The 16,885-nt window shown below is 47.8% G+C and overlaps 1 long non-coding RNA gene across 2 annotated transcripts; it reads left to right on the forward strand.

Annotated features, from left to right (window-relative positions):
• The first annotated feature begins 367 nt into the window (after nucleotides 1-367).
• Nucleotides 368-6,129, forward strand: LOC120606029 (uncharacterized). Of its 2 annotated transcripts, none has more exons than XR_005653816.1 (4): nucleotides 368-482; nucleotides 1,140-1,250; nucleotides 4,136-4,289; nucleotides 5,311-6,129. It is a non-coding gene; the product is annotated as an uncharacterized LOC120606029 (long non-coding RNA). The 2 variants fall into 2 exon arrangements; XR_005653815.1 differs by having other exon boundaries at nucleotides 5,370-6,129.
• Nucleotides 6,130-16,885: the final 10,756 nt, after the last annotated feature.

Raw genomic sequence — 16,885 nt, forward strand, 5'->3', positions numbered from 1 at the left:
CCAACCAGCCCTGTGGCAGAGCCTCAGCTCTGATCACCTCATCTCTTATTGTGTAGCCAACTTTGCACTGTCCTTCATGGATGAAACTGCTCCCATCGGTGAACAATACCAGTTCTGGGTTCTGAAGAGGAATGTCGGTCAGGTCAGGCCTGCTTGAGTAAACTTCTTCCGTGACCTCTTCACAATCATGGTCGAGAAATCCCTCCTCGGTGGGCAGAAAAATAGCAGAGTTCAAAGTCCGCAATTTCTAGATGGACACATGGACTTTTGCAAAGCAGTTCCTGATAATGAGTTATCTTGGCATTGGTCAGCCATTTGAGTCCCTGGTTATTCATTAACGCAGTAACAGTATGAAGGACCTTTACATTTATATTCTGTCCCAGCGTGAGTTTCTCCACTTCTCTAACCAGGACTACTGTGGCAGCTGAGGCCCGGAGGCATGGCGGCCATCTCGTGGACACCGGATCTAGCCATTTGGACAGGTATGCAATCGGGTGCTGTCATGGCCCAACTGTTTGTGTGAGGACCCCCAGTGCAGTATGATTCTTCTCATGTACGAAGAGGTTAAAGTCCCGTGTCATGTTTGGTAGTCCTCATACTGGGGCACTGGTCAAAAGTCTCTTTATTTCTCTGAAGGCTTTTTCTTGTTTGGAGCCCCATTCCAGGAGGTCTTTAATGGACCCAGCTATGGCCTCATACAGTAGGTTAGCAATTTCAGAGAAACCTGGTATCCAGATCCGGCAGAATCTGGCAGCCCTTAGGAATTCATGAACCCCTTTTTAGTGTTTGGCCAAGATATTGAACAGATAGCCAGTTTCCTTTCATGTCTAAGTGCCCAATGTCCTTCTGAGATGATGATCCCAAGGTATCTGACCTCCTGTTTGCAGATTGGAGCTTTCCTCCATGACAACTTTATCCCATGGTAGAGAGTAGGGCCAACAAGGCTCTAGTACCTTTCCAGCAGTCTTCTTGGGTGAGGCTAGCCAGTAACAAGTCATCTATGTACTAGAGTAGAGTGGATTTCAAAGTCTCTCTAGGGAAGGCAGCCAGATTTGTGGACAGCACTTTGCCAAACAAGGTGGGTGAATTCTTGAAGCCCTTTGGCAGTCAAGTCCAAGTCAGTTGTGTCTTTCTCCCAGTGTGTAGGTCTTCCCATTCAAAGGCAAACAAAGGCTGGATGGCCAGTGATGACCGGAGGCAGAAGAAGGCATCTTAGAGATCGAAGCAGGTGAACCAGCTTGCTTGGGCAGGTAAGAGACTAAGGAGGGTGTACGGGTTCGGGACCACTGGATGGATGGTGACAACTGTATTGTTGACAGCACGGAGATCCTAGACAGGGTAGTAGTCATTCCCTCCAGGCTTCTTGACTGGTAAGAGTAGAGTGTTCCAAGGTGACTGACACTCAACTAGAATTCTAGTATCGCACAAACGTTGGATATGGTTCCAAATTCCCAGGTATGCTTCCCATGACACTGGGTATTGTCTTTGTGTGACAGGAGTGGCTCCTGGCCTCAGGTCTACCACTATGGGTGCATGATTCTTGGCTAGACCTGGGGGCCCCTTTTCTGCCCAGACAGCAGGGAACTCTTCTAGCAGGCTAGTTGGATTTGCTTGTTTTCTTTCCGGAAAATAGAGGCACCATTCATCTTCCCTGGGCACAGTCACGATCATCATTAGAGCAGATTGTTTCCCCAGAGTGAGACAGGTGGGCTTTCTGAGAGTAAAGGTGATCTGTGCTCCAAACTTTGTTAATAAGTCTCTACCCAAAATGGGGATGAGGCACACTGGTAGGTACAGGAACTCATGAGTCATTAGATGGCCTCCTAACCGACACGAGCGGGCTTCGCAGAACGAGCGGGCAGCTCAGTCCCCCATGGCCCCGATGATAGCTGTTGTTTGGTCGGTGAGGGGAGCCACCAGCATGGTTACTACAGGGTGTTCAGCCCCAGATTGGCCTCTACTTCTATTGTGAACATAGGCTCCTGAGGGCCTAGGATCAGGGAGCCCAGCCGCCCCTAGTCTGACTCTTCTCCGGCCAGACCAAAATGATCTTGAATGACTGGCTCAGGCTGATATTTTCCTTTATGGGGTTGATTGAACTTCTTTGGCCCTCCGGATGTCGTCCTGCGGTGGGGGCACTCGTTTTTCCAATGGCCGGTCTCTTTGCAGGTGCATTGGTCACGGTGTAGTCATGGTCTCCTTTTAACCTCTCCCTTCCATGGGGGAGCAGTCTGTTGTACTGGGCCTGGGTTTCCTAATGCGGCTGCCAGCAGGGACATCTTTTGTTTCATCTTCTTAACAGCTATCTTCTGGGCCTCCCGACTGTGGTTCACAAACATCTTGTTTGCAACCTCCAGCAGCTGGGTGGCATTCATCTCAGCAAAGCCCTCTAATTTCTGAAGCTTGTAGCAGATGTCAGTATAAGATTGAGCCATGAATACCACGTTGACCATACATTAGTTTTCTCGAGCTTCAGGGTCAAAAGGGGTATACATTTGGAACACCTCACATAGTCTCTCATAGAACTCTATGGGTGACTCACCTGGCTTTTGGAGTACTTCTGCCATTTTGGACATGTTTGTCGACTTTCTGGCCCCAGCTTTCGCCCCCTGCAGGACGGCCTGCAGGTACCTGTCAAGAGACTCTCTTCCATTTGGGACATTGAAGTCCCAATTGGGCCTAGCATCAGGCGCAGCCTCCAAGGCTCATGCTGTGGGGTCTAGTGCACCATCCGGTGCTTGTCCTTGGAGCCATCCCCGCACTTCTGACAGAATCCAGTGTCATTCTTCGGTGTTGAAGAGAATTAAGAAAAGTTGGTGACAGTAATCCCAGGCAGGCTTATGAGTTTGGAAGATGGACTCAAGCAAATCAGTCATTGCCTAGGGTTTCTCCGAATAGGATAGGGTGTGCTATTTCCAGTTGAGGAGGTCAGTTGTGCTGAAAGGCTGATAGTAGAAGACAGGACGGCCTTGCTGGAGTATGCCATCTTTGCTAACCTCAAAGGGGACTTGCATCTCTCAGAGAGGCATCTGAAGAGCCACAGGCTGTTGGGCTGGCTGTGTGACTGAGTGAAGACTCCATGGACTCGGGCTTGACGGTCACTCAGGCTATTGAGGTGGCGAAGGCACCGATGGTAACTGGGGTAGAGGGGCTGTTCAGGGACTGATGGAGCTGTTGAAATGTAAAGCTTTGGGAAGAAAGGTTCTTCCTCAGGGTCCCCTTGGTGGATGACTCTCATTGACTCTTCCTTGTTCTTTCCCCGAGTCGGTCAAGCCACAAGTACCTTACTCTGTCCCTGCTTATTTGTGCAGAACAGGGCCTAAGGGGGCACTATAGTAGCGATTTGCAACCATGAGTCTATGTATGGAAACTAGTCTGGATATCCAGGGGTCCCTGTCACAACCTGGTACGTAGTTCTAACAGTGGGGAGGTCCAGGATCCCTTCCGGAGGCCATCCTACCCCAAAGTCAGGCCACTCAAGCTCACAAAGAGTACAGAGTTTTCCTGGGGTCAACTTGATCCTGTAATCCCCTGGGAAACCTTTCTTAAAATTTTTCAACATACAATTTAAGACAGTTGGTTTAGAAGACCCTCCACCCATAATGCCTTAGGGAGCTTCCTAATGGAGGGGGGAAATAGGCCTTTAAATTTCAAGAAAATAATTTGATAGAGGGCCACTATGTCAAAATGACCATTTGGAGATAGACAATTCTTAAGCCGAATCAGTAATTAATTGTCCCCTCCCCCCCATGTATCTCACCCTGTGTCGATGGCACAAAGACAAACAAGGTTGGGTGCCTCCTCCAAAGAGGAGACCACTCAGATGTTCTCTGAAGGAGCTTAGGTGACTCTTGGTCATAGCAGACCCAGCTTTGTAACTTACGATCGGACTCTAGTTCAATGCCGCCCTGGACCGTATCACAAAATTGCCATGCATCACAGAATTGCAGACAATTCTGCTCAAACTCCGTAGCCTCTGGGGGACCTTATAGGTGCCCAGCCATGGAGCCACAAATTCATACCTGACTGAATCAAGTCAACTAGTTCACTCATTCACTCCACATTCACACACCAGAGGTTAAAACATTGCCTCCCCTCCTTTTGGAAGACCCTGACCTTTGTCTTCCTCCCCTAGGAAGACCTTAATGTCTTCCCCCATTGGGAAGACCTTGACCTGTATCTTCTAACTGAAGACTTTAAGAGTTGACCAAGCTCCTCTTTCATCTGAAGACGGGACCCGACTGGGGTGCTGAACCCCGAAGCCTCACCTTATCCTGTGGCCATTCCTGGTGAGTTGGTTTGTTCCTCTTTTGAGTCAGTCGGGGCTCGGCCATCTGGAGAGTCAGAGCGCTGGTCCGAAAGAGAATATTGTCAGGTGGCGCGCCTTCTTGTTTGTCTCAGAGGCCCTCCGGCCCAGCCTGGCAAAGCCACCAATCGGCGGCTCAAAGGGCCAGCATGGTTGGAATCTTCCAGGGACCTCCAAAAATGTTGCAGAAAAATCAAAACGGCGAGAAACCAAGCACCACTCAGAGAGTTGGAGAACTCAGGTTTATTATGCCAGCAGTCCCAGAAGAGCTAGTGCTCTGAAGATCTGGGCCCCGAGCTCAGGAGCAACCTTGCTTTTACAGGCTTATCCACGCAGTTACAGTTGGCTTGGGCCAATTGGTTAATTTGTCCTCAAGCAGTCACAGAGTGCGGGAGTTGCTATGGGTTACAGGCAGTCACAAAGCGTGAAATTTTCAGACAGGAACTGAGGCAATACATCTATTATCTAGACAGAACAAGCAAAAGGGAGGATGAGCCTTAATTTCCAGGTCACCCTGGCATTCGACCTATGTGGCAAGCATATCTCCAGAAGCAGAACAAAGAGCAGCAGATATTTCACCTGTCCAAAACATTATCCCATGGGCCCATGGCCATTCACCACTTCCTTTGAATCCATTCAAGGTATGGTCATTGGATGCTATCGAAATGCCACCATCTCAAGGACAGAAGTATGTGCTAGTTATGATGTGTATGTTTTCTCTCTGGATGGAGGCATCCCCTTGCTGTAGAGCAATGGCCTTACAAGTAGACTAATTATTATTATCGGAAAAAAATAATCCCCCATTGTGGAATTCTCTCTGAGTTACCTAGTGCCAGAAGGGCTCATCTCACTGGGCAGATGATGCAATCCATCTGCAACATTTGGCCTGTTCTACAGCATGTCGTCCATTGCTTCTCACCCCAGTCTTCTGGTTGGTGGGATATATAAGTGGTACAATTAAAACTCAGCTCAGTAAATTTTTAGAAGCTTTTCATCTCCCCTAGCCAAAAGCTCTCCCTACAGTTCTTCTCAACCTGAGAGTTACTCCTTTTGGTCAACACAGCCTTTCTCCTCATGAAACATTCACCGGTCGCCCTGCGCATCTGGATGGAAGGACATGCAAACCAACCACCCTAAGAGGAGGCATTCTGCATAACCAGCAAGCACTTCTTGGCCAGCTTAGAGATACCAATCAATTTGTAGCTCACGCACTTCCCAGTGTGCTCCCAGACATGACAATCCCAAAGACCGACTCTTGGAACCAGGAGATTCTGTCCACGGGAAAAGCCAGCAACTAAAGACTCTCTCTGACCTCCCTGGAAAAGACCTCAGCAGATATTACTAACTCACCCACGTGCAGCCAGATTTAAAGGAGTTAACTCATGGATTCATATTTCTCATTATTATAAAAAAGACACCTAACAGCACACAGACACCTGTCCCTGTCTGACACTTGCCTATCGCAGATGTCACAGACCCCTCGAGGATGAGGAGGCACCAATGGCAGGGGTGGACAGCAATCTCAAGACATCCATAAGGCCTGTATACCTACATAATTGATCTTGAATTTAAAAAGCCATTTATTTGATTGTCTTTCGCTGTCTGCTAATCACATTAGGCATAATAATAGTCAAACTTGTTCTCTGGCTTTTCTCAAACTTGCTCTTACATAGTCCAATGTTAATAATTGCTAAAGGTGTATAAGATACCTTTTATATTATCAATAATGCTCTTTTTATAGTTTCTCTTTTGAAATTTAGAAGGAATGTTACTGCAGAAAGATGGAAAGGGATGTGTGTGTTTCTGAGAGAAGTTGAAAAGTATAAGTTGGTTTTTCTGAAAAAGTTAAAAGAGACAAACTGAGAAGAACAAGGGAAGTTATAGAAAGTTAGTGCAAAAGGAATCTTGAGAAAAGAATTTTATGGATAAACGCTAGAACCCAGTTATAGAACATGTTTACCCCTCATCTACCAAAGACTAATAACTATGTTAATTCATATGGAAGGTAAAATGACTATATTGAAAAAACAGCCCTCTGTAACAGCTGCTGAGGTGTGGGAAATTTGCTTATGATATTCTTACTGTTCCCCTGGCCTCTGGAAATGTTTGGATGGTAATTGTACTTCACACCATTATGTTCTTACAGCCTTGGCCCTGGATAAAGTGAAAAGTTACAATTCTCAATTGCAGAACTAGCAGGAATCAGAATAATAATGAGTGACACCTGAGTGCTTCCGGGGGGAGGCGATTGGCCATATTAGAACAACAATAACCACACTGGTAAATGGGAGCCCATCTCATAGTCAGGTTGTGAAAACCGAAGAAGCATATGCTGTGCCCTCAAACATAAGGAAATGTCATACTAGATGCAAAATACAGAAAAGTGAGACAGACAGCAAAACTTGGATCACGATAGCTCATAGGTTAGAAATGATCCAGAGTGTTTTTATCTTAATGAACACTGATAAGACCTGACCGCTTCGCATTTACCTGCCTTTCTCTTTTGATAAAAAATTTGGCCTTGACTTCTACCCAAGGTTAAGGTCTTGTCCCATCCCCAATGGCCTATCATTTCAGCAAGACAAATAGTGATGCTAAGACTCCTAGGAACAAGCCTTGCTAGCACTGCGGGACCGCATTATCCAACCAAGAGGCTGGTCATCAGTGCATCCTTTGGATTGATTTAAGACCAAAGTTGGGAAGTATGGACAGAAAAATGGACCACAGACTACACCTGACAAGCTCAGGGTGGGGCAGCATGGAGAGCTTTACAAACTCAGAGACCGAAATTAACCTCCGTAAATAATCAACCACAAAATTCCTATCTAAAAGCAGCTCATGGCAGATAGTCACATCCTGGGCCTGTAGCTTTCTTGACAAATGTCGATCTTTACCTTAAATGAGCCTGTCTATTGTCTTTTTGCATCTAAGATAACATCCTCTTGGAACGTAAGAGAATCTTTTTTCTTCCAGTTCCCTCGGGGCACAGCCAACTGTACCAGAGCAGGTATCGCAGAACCCCTCACTGTTATCTTGTTCCCCATAGGCCTTCTCTCCGTGCCGTATATTAAGTATTAACTCTCTTGTACCCACACATGTGAAAGAAGTGTGTGTCCCTCCATCTAACTTTTTATCCAGTCCCAGAGATTTCTCCAGGTTGCTTTTTCCCACTCCCTTAACCTACCACCTTGTGTGCCTCCTCTTGTGATTCTAATGTATAAAATAAGCTGCAAAACTGGCATTCTCCAGAGCATTTTCTTAATCCACTGAAAGTTTGCTTCCTGGCAATTGCCACATTGGCCTAAATAAACTCATTAAAATTCTCTGCAGGTTTGGATGTTTCTCACGTCCACATCCTGTGCATACGCACTCTTTGCACTGACTTCCCAGGGCCAGACAGGGGCTTTAAACGTGAATATCCTCAGATGAGTTTGTGAAGTTATATTCAAATAAACCGGCTTTCCATTCTGACAGACAGATGTCAGACGAATGATCAAAAATGCCCTCCCATAGTCCAGACTGTCAATGCAAGAGGCTGACAAACAGGGAAGCTCAGATATGGTGCTTCTTTAAATATTCACAAGTTTATATGAAAAAGATGACCCTAATTGGGAGAGATGGTTGAATATCTACCCAGTAGATTAGAAGTTATTTGTATACAACTTTATTATTTTTAGTTTATTTTTTCTCACTTTGATATAACATAAGCATATTACTACCCATGGTACACAGTGTACATTAACTCATAGGGCAGGAATACACAGGGCTGCCTGGTCTCCAACCACTGCCTGATCTAGCCTGACACTTGGTGATTGGGCTGTCCCTTCCCCTGCAGCTCAACTCCATGCTTTCTTTTCTGTGACCTCTGTTCTCACCACACAAACCCCTGCAACTCAATTCCATTTTCTCCAGGTACCCAAGGCCACCTGTCTGGGTACCCAGGGCCGCCTTTCCAGGTACCCAGGTACCACCACTGAGGTAGGACAGGCCCCAGGAGATCCAAGTGGCCGGAAAGCAAAGTGGTGAGTGAAAAGATGGCGAAGAGTACATACTAGTTTCCTGCAGTCACGAGGTCCACCATGTCAGCGATGGAGATGATGGAAACAGACTAGCCTGACCAAGGGCCTGCAATACCAGACTGGCTGTAAGATGGCAGAGTTGGACCACAGTGCTGAGGGATGGAGAAATGGTCCGAGGCTGACAAAGTGGAAGGCCTGGGTGTCATGGAGCACTGATCTTAATTGGAGAATGGCCAAAAGAGACTGAGAGTGATGAAGGGGAAGGAGGGCTGATGAAAAGTGCTGAGGTTGGTGATGGTGAAGGGTAGCGTGATGGAAATGAAGAATATAAGGTCAGGGGTGCTGAGCTGCTGCCAGCCCTTGGTTCCTGACTATGTGTGAGGCCTGTGGGTTTGGATCTTTTCAGAGAACTCTGCTAAACCTTCATTGTGTTCCCAGTTCTGTATATGCAGTTGGGCTCCTACAGGCTTTTCTGTGGCCTTTCCATACCCAAGCTTTCTGCTCTCAGACCTGGGTTCTTTTTGGTCTGGTCCTCTTGGGCTCCCTCTTTTACACACAAAATAAACCTTTGGCTTGCACCCCACTTCCCCCCAGATATGGTGACTTGCAGAGGCTCTCTAAGTACAGTTTTGGTTCAAAAACTGCTCCAGGTAAGTTAGGAAGCCAAGAGGGGCGGGAGCATGAGACATGCATAGGTAAGAGCCATGTGAGAAGGGGTTTGATTCAGGGTATGCCAAGCCCTGTGTCAGATTTTGCCTTGAGGACTCCACATTCCAGAGGCAGCTTCCAGGGCACAGATGACTGCACCTGGGGCACCACCCTGGGTCTGAGGGATTTTCCTGGCGGCCTCCAGGCCAGTGTTATTCACAACATGCACACCAGATGGCTGCAGAGAAGAGCATTTTGCTACCCGCTCCACATTAAAATGAGACTCTAGACCCCTGGTGCTAAATTCACACTGAGACAAATCCTGTTTAGGCCCTTCAAACTTAGCTACTGGTCCCATTTGCCAGTTGAGGCAGGGACAATTGTTATATCTACTGCACAGGTATTTAAACTGAAGACTGATTCTAATGCAGTTCTGAGTCCAGAACCGGGGCCTACATGGGCCAGAAGAGAACGCACACACAGGAGCCTGGACACACAGAGTAATCCAAGTAGTCCTTGCAGCATTGGGTTGAACTGGGTCATTCTGTTTGGAGAAAATAGAACGTAACCTCCTGGTCCAGCTTGCCTTGTAATCACGAAGCTGGTTTTGGGGTGGGGCTGGGCAGGCAGCTGAGCGTAGGGACAGATAGGGAAGGGGAGAGATGGCCTGGCTCCTCCTATGGGTACAACCAGATTGCTATCACAATGACTCCTCACTTCTACACCCAGCCTGTCCTCCAGCCTCAGTCCAGGGCACTGGTTTGCTTCTGCCCATATTCCCCTCCTCTGAGGTTCCAATGGACGAGAGCTTCCTGGCTGCTCAGAAAGGAGTGTAGGGTAGCAGGTTCCCAGTCGGGGAGTGTCTGAGCCCAGACAGGTGCATGGCTGACTTCTAGCCCCACCACCTACTAGCGGTATGACTTCAGGCAAAGAAATGGAAACTCAGTCTCCGTCCTTCAGATGAGGACACCGCCCCACATCCAGGATGGCTGTGAGGGTACAGTGAGGTGACATATGTCAGGTCCTGCCCAACACATAATCTGCATTCACTCCCCCTCCCTCTTCCCATTAGTCCTTTCTCTACCGTCTATGGGCCAGATAAATCAAGAGTTTAGCAAACAGTCCCCTTTTAGCAGAACGAGCTCTCCTATTGGTGTCCAAATACCCAAAGTCCCCTTGAGTGCTAATTCTGGCATCTGTGCCAGCTTTGTCCTCAGGACAGAACTAACCACAGCCCTTCTCTGGACTTCGTACCCTGTTCCTCTCTAAACTCATGGTCCCTTCTAGAGAGAGGAGAGAAATTAAAAATCAAATAAGAGAAACCTATTGCATTAAACTAGAAACATGGAGGAAATGGGTGATTTTTCTAGTAAAAATACACATTAATAAAATGAACCCTAAAAGGAGGAAAATATAAACAGAGCAATTAGCCATCTGGGACTTCTTCCCCGTGCTGGTTTTCTCCTTGTTTCCCTCTCCTGGTGACAGCAGGCGCCAAGTCAGCTGAAGGTTCTCCTTCATCTCGAGGTCACAGGTTGCCTGGAGAGCTGTCCCCATCAGGCCCCTCTGGCTCTTGGTCCTTTGTGTCAATGAAGACCACCCATCTAACCTCTGGCAGAGGCTGTAGGACTTGAAACACTCCCTACCTGGCCTCAGGAGACCTGTCTTTATAATGGGCACATTGGCATCCTTTCAAAATATTTGACATCATTTAAAAACTAGCTGCAAAATAACTTAAAAGGAAAGACAGTAAATGTTTCAGAAATAAAATACTCAGATATGGTCAGAAGTGAGGATTGAGACCTACGTTTGAGATCCTGAGCTCAGGCTGAGTGATAGGGCTTCCACTTTCACTGATATTTATCGGTTACCTCCTAACCATGCTGCAAAGCGTAATTGGGGACAGAAAATAAACTGCCACACTCATTACCACAAATAAGGTTCAATAATAATAATAATAAAGTGCAATCACAAAGTCCCTTATTTCTTTGTAATTTCCCCCCCATAAATTTGGGAAGACAAAATGAATACACAAAACACGCAGAAATAAAGTGCTAAAATTTGGAAGTTCATACAGTTAAAAACTAAAATCATGGCAGTGGAGAAGGGGGAAGAGAAAATGGGACAGAAGAACTGAGTGCGACTCCTGCTTGGGTCTCTGTCAGGCTCTTAATCTCTAAGCTTCTGGTCTCAGCATGTGACTGGTGCTCTATAAATGTCTATTGAGCAAATGAATCATCTACAAAGTGGGAAGGATAACAATACTGGCCTCTGTGAAGCCAGGCTTAAAAAAGTGCAAGGATTAAATGAGCTCATGAATTCGAGCAGGCTTTGCAGTTCATAAAATGCTGTGATATATATATATATATATATATATATATATATATATATATATATATATTGTGTATTGTTATGAAAGGCCAACAGTGTGGCCAAACGGTAAGAGGTGTGTGACAACACACTCAGGGTGTGTGTGCGCGTGTGCATGTGTTCACATACACACGGATATTTGGGTGTCCCCTTGTGTGTCTCTTATTCTGAGTAAATAAGTGTTGCGTGCCCACCCTGTGTCGGGCCCAGGATACAAAGGGGAGCAGACTGCAGACCACTTCGTGAAGCTTATGATTTAAAGGGGCAAACAGATGTCAGATGGCCAGTTACAGACTGCCACTCATGCTCCGAAGGACCAACAGAGAGCTGAGAGCTGCGAGGGCTAGGAAGAGCAGCGTAAGATGAGTTTGCACACATAAGTTCTGGAAGACACTGGAGGACTTAACCTCTGTCCTAAGGGCTTTTGAGATTTGTTTAAACTGGAGGAGTGACAAGATTCGATTTAGTTTTAGAGGCTCACTCTGCTGCAAGGCAGCAGGGAGTAGAGGAGAATGGAAGTGACAGGCAGGAGGCAGCTCCTGGAGGGTGGTCCAGTAACCCCATGGTGTTCTTTCTTGCATTGGAGCCCTGGGCTCCTGAGACCTCCTCAGCCCCATGTCATGTGGCCGCAGGAGGGACGGGCCCTATTGGCCACCAGGGAGCAGGTAATTCTTCCCTGAAACCTGGAGATGGCCAGCAGACCACACTAGGGTGCCTCTCCTCTCTGCACTGTGCCATACTGGGTCCCTCTCATCACAATAAGATGAAAATTTCAGGACTCTATGGAACTGAGATGGGTCAAATGGTTTTCACCCACCCTCTGTCTGCCGTCCTCCACTCTCTATTACCTGGAATGCCCAGTAATATTCTGTCGTGCCTGGCATGGAGAAGGGACTCTTCAATTGTATGACAGGTCCTTGGTCAGACACTTGCATTGCTCCTGCAATGGGCAGTAGGTGAGGAAGGGGCTGCAAGGGGACAAGGGCACCCAGCCCTCAGCCTGGTCCCTTCTGGGAGTTTCCAGGCTGCCCCTCAAGCCAATGTGGTGAGACCATGTGAGTGAACATTTATACAAGTACTTCACACAGGCTGCATGCACAAAGTCAACACATGGTTACTGCCCTCCACTGCCCCGTAAAGCCCCACTCTTTCCCCATGTTGGAGGTAAGCATGCATCAGTGATTATAGTGCAGCGACCTAGCCATGAACTGGACTCAAAGTCTATAGAGGTCACTGAGAATGAATGAGAGGAACGAGACTGACTGTGCTCTGTCCACCTGTGAGGACATAAGTTTACAGAAAAGCACAGCCCTTATATCCTTCCTCCATTCTCACCCCTGCACTGAAAGGGAAAGCACTGCAGAGATGAAAATCTTTTGTGAAGGGCAATTATTTCTTGGTAGAGGGAGTGCATCTTCTTCATTGGTTCTATTTAAATCCTTAGTTTGCTAATCAACATTAGTTATTTTAAAAATAACTAAAATCCTTATAAACTATGTTTTATTCCTTAATATATCAGTAATGAAGGGAAACATTTAACATGTGATTTTAATATTTTTTTACTATCTGCATTAGAGAAATTTAAACTTGACTCATCCAGGAAAAGACAGACTTGACAAGCATTTCACAGACCCAGGTGTTCCCCTTACGGCTCCAGCTCTCATGTCCTAGTTATACAAAAGGCCCCTCTCCCAAGGTACTGAAGATATTCACATTGGGCTTTCCTTTCTTACACATGATCTTTGCCTCATAGGAATTTTCTCTCTTAATAAAAATTTTTATTTTCATTACAACCAAAAAAACAATCAGTCTCCTCGTCTGCTACATAGACACAAAAAGCCACATATGGTGTGATTCCACTTATGAAAAATCCAGAATATGTAAATCCGCGGAGACACGGGGTCGCGACTGACACAGGCTGATGGGGGAGGAGGCGTGAGCGACTAAGTGATGGGTTTGATTTTGCTGAAAATGTTCTGGAACTAGATGGTGGTTGTGATATGGCTGATAGTGGTACAGACTGGTGACCGTACTTAAGGCCACTTGAAAGTACGCTGTGAGGGACCACAGGGTAGATATTATTAGACTTAAATGAAGGTTTCATAAAAAGTTATTAAATTTTAGTTAAAATAAATTTTATCGTAATTGAACTTCATGGGAAAAAATACAGTTAAACTGTATATAGGTCAGATAAAAACAACAATTTAAAAGAATGTGGATGGAGGAACAGAGAAAGAACCTTCTGGAGTGGCAGTTGAACAGACTGTTGCTCAGAATCTGTCACTCCAAGCCTCCGAGGATCCGAGGCAAGCTGTTTGTTGGACGTCGTCTCCTTCAAGAGAGGCCAAGACCCCAGATGGCCTGGGAATGGCGGTGTTGCAGAAAAGCTCCAAAATCAGACCAGAAAAAAGAAAATAAGCAGTAACTCAGAGAAAAGGAGAACTCAGGTTTATTATGGGTGGTCCCAGAGGAGCTCATGCTCTGAAGAGTCTGAGCCCAGAGCACAGTTGCAACATTCCTTATATATAGGGATTTTATACAAGCTGATTTGTTAGTATGAACTCAGACCATTACAAACAGGGAGTTGCTATGGTTGCAAGTAGTAACATCAGTGGAAGGGTGGGAGTTGTTATGGATTACCGGCTGATACAAAATGATATGAATTGTTATAGGAAGCAGGAGCTGCCAGGGGTACAAACTGCTACGAGAAAGGAGCTGCTAAGGGTACAGTTACATTTACAAGTCGAGCAAAGTGCAAGTGCGCTCTTGCAAGAGCTCCTGCATATAGCAAGCATATTTACAGAAGCAAACAGAGAGCTGGTTAGCATTTTGAAATATATTTTCTTCATTTTCCTTTTCAGTGATGGTAAATCTTCTTGCTCTGCCTCTTCTCCTTCTGGGGAGGCCGAGCCCCAAGACGGCCTGGGCTCTATAGAGGGCACTAGAGATGCTGTTGGTATCACCTATTGCTCGTTTCCTTGTCTTGCTCTGGACCTTGTTTCTAGATCCAAGAAGAAACATATTGTCAGCATCAGTCCCTTTGATGTGCCTTCCAAAGAAAGGGAACCTCTCAAATCCATCAATGGAGTCTCAGCTCCCAACCACACGAGGATGTGGTCCCGAAAGCAGTCCCTGGGGGTGGTGGTCTGAGCCCACTCGGTGCTCTGGCCTAACCCAGCCTTAGAAGCCCCATTCTGTGTGGCCAGGCCCCGGCCCCCACCATCACAGGCCACATACCCAACCGAGCCGTCCTCATCCGCCATCTCTGTCTCAGGGGACTCAAAGTCCTTTAGTTCTGAGAGGAGGAGCTGGGCCTGATGCTCTAGGCTGGACCCTGGGAAGTTGACCTAGATGCAGGCCAGCAACAGCCTCAGGTAGAGGAATTCTGGGGGCTGGAGAAAGTCCCTGTGGTCCAGCCAGACGCCCAGGATGGAGCAGATGGCCCTGGGAAGAGACAGGCAAGTAAGAGAGTCTGAGGCCTGGCCTCTCCTTCTGCACCGCCCTCCCAGAGCACCCAGTGGGGATCTGGGTCCCCATGCTGCCTGCTCCAGCCCATCCAGAAGTCAGTACTACTCCTCGTGGTCCTGCAGCCTGTCAGTGCTGGCAGAGACATGCCTGGTCACCCAGGAGGGTCCAGAAAAGCCTTTGGAACTGAGAGCTGTTGGTCAGTGGTTAGGGGGAGCTGACCCTGCCCCGACCTCCCCGGTGACCGCCCACCACGCCCCAGCCCCTCCACGGCTCTCTGACTCCTTCCTTCTCCTCTAGGAAATGCCCTCACCTCTCTGCCCCCTTACAGAAACCCTGTGGTGTGTGGTGCAGGGTTCTGCTGGCATCTCCAATCCATAGGCTGCACACTCAGTCACAGCTCTGTCCCAAGCCCACTCACCCCTTCACCTAGCCCAACGGTCCACCATCCTCTTCAGAAACTGGGAAAATGCAGCCATACCTATAGGGAGTCAGGAGGACGTCGCTTCGGCTGTCCTGTGCACACGACATACCTGTGAAGTCCGGTGTTGCTGTCTCACTCCTGTTAGAAGCAAGCTCTGGAGGGTGGGGCGTGGTCTGCTCTATGCCCTGGACTCCATGCCCGCACCTGGTGTGGCTTCCGATATATTTACCAAATACGGGCCCCCACCAGTCTCATCGCAGATATCTGAGTGAGCCTGGCCCACTTCTCACCCCTAGGATTTCTACTCTGACTTCTCCCAGGACAGAGACCCCATGGAATCACCAATCTCCTTTTCAGACAAGAAAACAGCTGGGCCCAACCCCAGAGACAGTGAGGGGTGAGGCGGAGGCATCGTCATGAGGAACAGAAGATGCCCAAATAGCACTGTCACAGACTTTCCCCTGCCACACACACACATACTTCCAGGGACCTCGCACAGGGCCAGACACCCAGAGAGCACTTTCCCACGAGTCCCTACAATGACCCTCTTGAGGCTGGTCCTCAGCTCACCCTGCCATCCAGAGGAGCAAACAGACTCAGATGCAGTGACCTTCTGAGAACTCACACTAGCAGGTGGCTGAATCAACCCTGTGCTGTGGGGGAAGGCGGAGGCAGGGTGCTCGCCTTGCACACAGGGTGTCCAGCACCCGCTGTGTGGTGGTAAATGTTTTGTAACTGCCTAGGAATGTGGGGACGAAGGTGGGGTCACTGCCCAGGAAGGCAGATACCAGGTAAGCAATCAGACTGTCCAGCCTGCGTGCCCACTTGAATGGCACCATGCTGGTCTTATATTCTTTGTTCCTCAATTCCCTGAGGTAGGACAGAAGAGGGACATGCAGTCAGAGGCAGTGCCATGGGCCACTGGGAGGGTTAGGGGCTGCAGCTCAGACGAAATACCCAAGCCCTCAGTGACCGGTGGCAAGAGGGGAGACATGCGTGCTTGCAGAAGAGAAAAGGTTCTTGGCATTCAAAGTAGAATTTGAGGTAGGGAGAAGTTCATCATATTGGTATCTGAGGTCGTTTTCTTGGCTGAGTTTGGACAGTACCTCCCCGTATTGAGTGTCATCCCTGTGATGTTTGACCAAACGTCCCACTCTAGGATGAGAACACAGAGGCTTCTCCTGGAGTGGGAGGGGTAAGGATACCAGGACATGTGAGATGTCCAGGGCGGCACCGTTGAAATGACAACAGAAGGAGAGCAGGTCAAGGTGAACAGGTGCATCACCGTGGTAACCAGTCCCCTCCTGTTATGTCCTGCAGCTGTGTGTCCTGGAAGGTCTGTGGGGATGTGTCCCCAGGGCAGCAAGTGTCAGAGCAAAGGACATGTCACATGAACCCTGTGTCCTTTTGCATCAAAGCACCCCTACTGGTCATGACGATGTCTAAGACTGTGGCAGGGGGAAAGGTGTGCAAAGATCGGGAGGCCACCACCAGCACTGGAGGGGGCGGTGTTCAAACAGGAGAATCTGTAGAACGACACAAACATACTCTTGACTGATCATGAGGTGAAATGGTGTCGATGTCTCTTTGTTGATATCGCTACAAATATATGGACAGTGACTTTGCATCTGGCCTAGGAAGGAGCTGGATAGT

The sequence above is a fragment of the Pteropus medius genome, unplaced genomic scaffold, assembly GCF_902729225.1.
Source record: "Pteropus medius unplaced genomic scaffold, Ma_sr-lr_union100, whole genome shotgun sequence".
Taxonomy (NCBI): domain Eukaryota; kingdom Metazoa; phylum Chordata; class Mammalia; order Chiroptera; family Pteropodidae; genus Pteropus; species Pteropus medius.